The sequence below is a fragment of the Pseudophryne corroboree genome (genome assembly GCF_028390025.1).
Source record: "Pseudophryne corroboree isolate aPseCor3 chromosome 3 unlocalized genomic scaffold, aPseCor3.hap2 SUPER_3_unloc_38, whole genome shotgun sequence".
NCBI classification, from domain to species: domain Eukaryota; kingdom Metazoa; phylum Chordata; class Amphibia; order Anura; family Myobatrachidae; genus Pseudophryne; species Pseudophryne corroboree.
Window position 1 is genome coordinate 244,625 of NW_026967528.1, and position 7,655 is coordinate 252,279.

General features: G+C 40.6%; 1 pseudogene; it reads right to left on the reverse strand.

Annotated features, from left to right (window-relative positions):
- Nucleotides 1-453: 453 nt before the first annotated feature.
- On the reverse strand, nucleotides 454-572 carry LOC134984144 (5S ribosomal RNA; annotated as a pseudogene).
- Between the last annotated feature and the right edge of the window lie 7,083 nt (nucleotides 573-7,655).

The following is a 7,655-nucleotide window of genomic DNA, read 5'->3' on the forward strand; positions in this document are numbered from 1 at the left end:
TCCTGTTATTATTGTTATACAGGGAGAGTAGCCTGTGGTGTCCTGTTATTATGAAACAACAAAGAGAACAAAGGACCAAAAAAAAAAAATCAACTATAAGCCTTTTCCTGGGCACACTTGAAAACTTGAAAAATTTTTTTGGAAATGATGAAATGATTAAGACATATCTTATATTAATGTATACTTTAAGAGAAGACGAGAGCTGGCATCAATAATTAAAGAACATGGGTGTTCACGTGTACTAATGTACCTGTTATGGGCAGAATAATGATTTAAGTGATCGAAAATAAATAAAACCTCATTCACAAAGATAAATCATACAGATCCTCTATGATCTGATTTTTATATGAGTGAGGTCACTACCTCGAGTCCGATATAATCTGATAAATGCTGTAACCTGTGACCAGGTTAATGCACTGGGCCCCAAAGTGTTTTAACTGCTGGAGAGTAAAATACCTACGGTACCTAGTATTCCCTGGTGGTTCCCCATCCAGGTACTGACCAGGCCCTGCAGTGCTTGGGTTCCAAGATCAGACGAGTTTGGGCATACTCAGTGCGGTCTGACCGTAGGTAAGTCTGTCTCCTAGGCGCACCGTTGACCGATTGTATTGGGACCCAGAATGTCAATCACAGAATAAATACCAGGTTATATTTGTGCAATAAGTTGATACAATAAATTGCTAGATTGTTGCTGAGGGATCTAGTCAGTGGTGATTTGAGGCAGTAATAATGACTGTGGGGTCTTGGGGTTAGGATTCCCAAACTCAAACTCCATTGCAGTTATGCTCTCAAATAGCCTGAGCAATAGGAGGGCTTTGTGGTGCCCACAATAATCAAAACAATAATAAAAAAAAAAGTGTCTACAGTACAATTCATTCTCTGATATTGGTTTTAGTATAGTAATTACAGTTGCAGCCTCTTTCTCACCCCTTACCCAGTAATCATGCACCAAAAAAGAGATGTTATGCACAAAAAATATAAGAGTCTAAATACATTACATAACAGGAGATAATCAGCTTTCACCTGTTAGCCAAGGAAGCATATGGTGGACCTTATGGGAGAATACGGGGGAGCTGTGGTTTGGGCAAGGAGAACTCGTTTCCTTACCCAACCTGTTCAGGAGACCCTCAGACTGGTGGACAGTGCAGGAATCGAGGAGTGAGGCGGCCGCGGTCTGTGCGACCGGAAGTTCGGGCACTGGAACCGGAAGTGACGCACGTTTCGCTCCAAGAGCTTGATCACATGATCGCCTGCTCTCGGAGTTCCCCACTGCCAGTATTTATGTAAGGGCGCAGCCTATCACTTAGTGGGAGAGGTAGGGAAAGCATCTAAGTTAGCTACATCACCTGAGATTGAGAATAGATTTCAACAAGTTAGAACTAATTGATTAAGCAGTATATCATTAAGAGTATAATTAAATTGTTATCCAGCTAAACTGATTAAGTTTGGAGAACAGAAAATGAGGATAGTAAATCCTATATTGAAAATTAATATATATGAAATAAGAATAAAAAATACAACTTAAAAAGGAAAAAATTAATAAAATAAAAAAGGGGGAAATATGAGATCAAATAAAACAATTTTTTGTATGGTGAGTATAAAGTGAAAAGTATCAATTACAGGGATTGCAGGTTATGAATACATGTCAGATTAGGTGTCATTTATTAGGAGCAAGATATGGTTATTTATATTAAATCCGGAGGAATTGTAGGTGTGATGTACCTACAGGGGGGGGTTTGGGAAAAAGGGGGTGGGGGGAAAGAAAGGGAAAGGTGGGGGGGGGGGTGGGGAAGGGTGTTGTTAGGGGGGAGAAAAGGAGGAGGGGAAAAAGGAAAAAAGATAGATAATAAAAATTAATTACCAAAATGGATAATTAGGGGATTCTGAAAAAGTGTGGGGGGGAAAGAGTTAGATATGTAGGATGGGTAAGAGATGAAGACCTGAATCTAGTACAGTGAGCAAACCAGAAGTTACAACTTTTTGCACGGAAATTATTATTAACAAAAATTTTTACAGAGAGAACAGGAACATCTGAATCCTCCTCTGACTTGGAAAATCTATCGTCACAAGAAAGGCTAGCTCTGGCGACATTGGAGGAACTTGCTGACCCTAATGAATCAATTCCCACTACACAACAAATGAGACCCTTGCTGAAGAAAAAAATCCATCTTTTTCCCAAGGATTCCTTATGCCCAGAGGTTAAAGTTTTCCCGAACTTGGTTACTCGGGATCTGGACAGATTATATCTGAATAAGAAATACCGTCACCCTGCAGATAATCTGACACCGAATGAATGGAGGACGCTCCAGGAGATCAAAACCTGGACCGACGTAGTTCTGAAACCGTCGGATAAAGGAGGAAATGTTGTGATCTGGCCAACAGAATTATATCTCAAACAAGCCAAGAAACAACTGGATGACCAATCATGCTACCAGAAGAGTATTTTTGACCCTACAGAAAGGTACACTAAACTCTATATGAATATCATAAACAGGGCATATCACGAAGGCACTATAACCAAGTCAGAGCAGGACTATCTAACGGTAGATAATCCTCGAGTACCTACATTTGACCTTTTAACAAAGGTCCACAAGGATCTCCGGGACCCCCCTGGTCGGCCCATAGTCTCAGGAAACGGCGGCCTACTAGAAAGAGCCTGCACATTTTTGGACACACATCTTAGGGACTACGTTTTGGAACTCCCATCATATACCAGTGATACAACTGATATCCTCAGAAAGAAAAGTGATATACATTTGGAAAAAACACATCTCCTCATGAGCCTTGATGTTGAGGCGTTATATACAAGCATCAAACATGACCTTGGCATCCAAGCGGTAGAATACTTTCTGAGAATGCGGGGAATGGATGATTTTCACCAATTTCTGTTACAACTTCTTCAATGTGTATTAAACAAGAACTATTTCACTACCAACAACCTCTTCTACACCCAGGTAAGAGGAACAGCGATGGGGGCAGCTTGTGCCCCGATGTACGCCAACCTCTTCCTGGGCTGGTGGGAGAGGGAGTTTGTATTTACGTCTGATCTTGGAAGCCAAGCACTGCAGGGCCTGGTCAGTACCTGGATGGGGAACCACCATGGAATACTAGGTACCGTAGGTATTTTACTCTCCAGCAGTTAAAACACTTTGGGACCCAGTGCATTAACCTGGTCACAGGTTACAGCATTTATCAGATATCAGGTACACTACCGATTTTCCGGGAAATCCTCGGTTCCAGTGCCGTGCCGGATTATCGATTTTGCCGGATTAACGGTGGAAACTAATTTTTCACCTTCAGAACATTTCTAAAGCAATAAATAGTAAAATATATGCTACAGTATATTAATTAATGAATAAACACAATAGTGTATGCAAAACTGTTTATAGGCAAAACAGGTATCAGGCTCAGGCTGTGTGTTCCGCCCATGTGGACGCCATAACAGCCCCACTGATGCTTGCTGTGTCACCTGCAGTGTCCGTGGAAGCTGTACCCACTGACACTTGCGCGCATTGCGTGTTACGCCCATGCACAGAAAATGTTCCAGATTAAAGGATGTCCCTAACCCCCTTTAATCCGGACAAATCAAAATTGTCCGGATTAAAAGAGGTTCCGGATCATCGGTTGCCGTAAAATCGGTGGTGTACCTGTATATCGGACTCGAGGTAGTGACCTCACTCATATAAAAATCCGATCATAGAGGATCTGTATGATTTATCTTTGTGGATGAGGTTTTATTTATTTTCGATCACTTAAATCATTATTCTGCCCATAACAGGTACATTAGTACATGTGAACACCCATGTTCTTTAATTATTGATGCCAGCTCTCGTCTTCTCTTAAAGTATACATTAATAAAAGTTATGTCTTAATAATTTCATCATTTCCCATTTTTTTTTTCAAGTTTTCAAGTGTGCCCAGGAAAAGGCTTATAGTTGCTTTTTTTGGTCCTTTGTTCTCTTTAAAGGACCATACTTTGTTGTTTCATAGTTGTCATAACTATCTTCCGGGAGCACCACCAACCGTTTGCTGAATGTATCATTCTAGTAGGCTTTCATGTTGGTTTAACGATAATACTTCTAATTCATTGTAAAATAATTGTTATATTCTGTGCAGATTTATTTCTTTTTGTGTCCTGTTATTAAACAGGGGAAGCAGCCTGTGGTGTCCTGTTGTTATTTTATTACAATTATTATTATTATTATTATTATTATTATAATACAGGAGGAGCATTCTGTGGTGTCCTGATATTATTATTATACAGGAGGAGCAGCCAGTGGTGTCCTGTTGTTGTTGTTATTATTATTATTATTATTATTATTATTATTATTATACAAGGGGAGCAACCTGTGGTGTCCTGTTATTTTATTATTATTGTTATTATTATTATTATTTTTATTATTATACAGGAGGAGCATTCTGTGGTGTCCTGTTATTATTATTATACAGGAGGAGCAGCCAGTGGTGTCCTGTTATTATTATTATTATTATTATTATTATTATTATTATACAGGGGGAGCAACCTGTGGTGTCCTGTTGTTGTTATTATTATACAGGGGGAGCAGCCTGTAGTGTCCTGTTGTTGTTGTTATTATTATTCAGGGGGAGTAGCTTTTGGTGTCCTCTTATTATTATTATTATTATTATTATTATTATTATTATTATACAGGGAAACAGCCTGTGGTGTCCTATTGTTGTTATTATTATTATTTTACAGGGGAAGCAGCCTGTGGTGTCTTGTTATTATTATTATACAGGGGAAGCAGCCTGTGGTGTCTTGTTGTTGTTATTTTTATACAGAGGGAGCAGCCTGTGGTGTCTTGTTGTTGTTGTTATTGTTATTATTATTATTATTATTATTATTATACAGGGGGAACAGCCTTTGGTGTCCTGTTATTATTATAATACATGAGTAGCAGCCTTTGGTGTCCTGTTATTATTATAATACAAGAGGAGCAGCCTGTGGAATCCAGTCATTATTATTATTATACAGGAGGGGCAGCCTGTGGAACCCAGTTATTAATATTATTATTATTATTATACAGAGGGAGCAGTAGCATTTGGTGTCCTGTAATTATTATTATTATACAGGAGAAGCCGCTTGTGGTTTCCTGTTATTATTATACAGGGTAAGTAGCCTGTGGTGTCCTGTTATTATTATTATTGTACGGGAGGAGCAATCTGTGGTGTCCTGTTAATAAAGACATGTTATTATTTTTATACTGAGGTGCAGCCTTTAGTGTCGTTATTATTATTATTATTATTATTATTATTATATGTAATTGTGGGGATTGAAAATATTGCTTAAATTCTGGGATATATTAAAGCAGAGACCATAATATCCCTGGCATGTGTAACAGATGATAATTGGAGCAGTATGAAGCAAATGTATATCACACACCTTGGAATGTCACAGTGATATCACTTATACCTATAGTAATAATACAGGAACTTGACTGGGGAGGTGATGAGATATGGGAGTTTTACAGTGACATCACTTATATCTATATTAATAATACAGGGACTTGACTGGGAAGGTGATGAGATCTGGGAGTGTCACAGTGACATCACTTATATCTATAGTAATAAGACAGGGACAGGACTGGGGAGGTGAGAGGGTCTGGGATAGTCACTCTGACGTTTTATATACATATATATATATATATATATATATATATATATATATATATATATATAAATATAATACAGGGACATGACTGGGGAGGTGAGGGTATCTGGGAGCATCACAGTGACATCAATTATATCTATAGTAATACAGGGACATGACTGGGTAGGTGAGGGAGTCTGGTAGTGTCACTTTGACATCACTTATATCTATAGTATTAATACAGAGACATGAATGGGGAGGTGAGGGGATCTGGGAATGTCACAGTGACATCACTTATATCAATAGTAATAATACAGGGACATGACTGGGGAGGTGAGGGGGACCAGGTAGTGTCACAGTGACATCACTTATACCTATAGAAATAATACAGGGACATGACTGGGGAGGTGAGGGGATCTGGTAGCATAACAGTGACATCACATATCTATAGTAATAATACAGGGACATGACTGGGGAGGTGAGCTGGTCTAAGAGCATGATAGTGACATCACTTATATCTATAATAATATTATGACATGACTGGGGAGGTGCACGTATCTGGGAGTGTCACAGTGACGTCACTTATATCTATAGGAATAATACAGGGACATGACCGGGGAGGTGTGGGTATCTGGGAGTTTTTACAGAGATATTGATGTCTTCTCCATTTCGCAGGGTTACACAGTAGTGAAGAAGACATTCTGTAAGTATGAGACACCCAGCAGCCGTCCTCCTGTGTCAGGAGGACTAAGCAGGACATAGAGCCCCATCACAGTGCCTCCACCTCACTCACTGAATCATGAGAGACACAATGACTAGAAGATCCTGGAACTCACCAACAAGATCATTCAGCTGCTGACCGGAGAGGTGACTGCTGGGAATGGAGAATTATACAGTAACTCCAGGGGACGTGTCTGGGTGATGACTGGAGAGGTGACTGCCGGGAATGGGACATTATACAGTAACACCGGGGGGGTGTCTGGGTGATGACTGGAGAGGTGACTGCTGGGAATGGGGCATTATACAGTAACTCCAGGGGACGTGTCTGGGTGATGACTGGAGAGGTGACTGCCGGGAATGGGACATTATACGGTAACACCAGGGTATGTGTCTGGGTGATGACTGGAGATGTGACTGCTGGGAATGGGGCATTATACAGAAACACCGGGGGACGTGTCTGGGTGATGACAGGAGAGGTGATGGCTGGGAATGGGACATTATACAGTAACACCAGGGGATGTGTCTGGGTGATGACTGGAGAGGTGACTGCTGGGAATGAGGCATTATACAGTAACACCGGGGGATGTGTCTGGGTGATGACTGGAGAGGTGACTGCTGGGAATGGGGCATTATACAGTAACACCAGGGGGACGTGTCTGGGTGATGACTGTATCACTGTGTGTGTGTCAGGTGCCTATAAGGTGTCAGGATGTCACTGTCTATGTCTTCATGCAGGAGGGGGAGTATATGGAAGAACACGGGTCTATACAAGGACGTGATGAGGGAGAATCACTGGCCCCTCACATCACTCGGTAAGAGGAGACTGTCCTGTATTGTACAGGGGAGAGCAGGTATGGGGGCTCCTATATACGCACATCACCTGATAATCACATATATACACTGTACTCAGTCACTGTGTGTCTCCTACAGATGGACCCAGTAACAGAGATACCCCAGAGAGATGTCCCCGTCCTCTGTATTCCCAGGATTGTACAGAGGAGAATCACAGGATCCCACAGGAGGATCAGGTAGGTGGGATTAAGGGTCTCCCCAATATACCAAAGTGACTATCACTATATGATCTGTAGAGGAGCTGTGTGTCTTATACACTGATATTATACTGTTTCACCTCAGTCTAGTCTGACTGTATGCAAATGTCATTATAATGTTTTTTTGGTTTTTTTTAGGTAGAACGTCTGTCTGATATTAAAATAGAAGATATAGAGGGAGAAGAAGAGACGTATGTGACTGATATAAAGGCAGAAGATATAGAGGGAGAAGAAGAGACGTATGTGACTGATATAAAGGCAGAAGATACAGAGGGAGA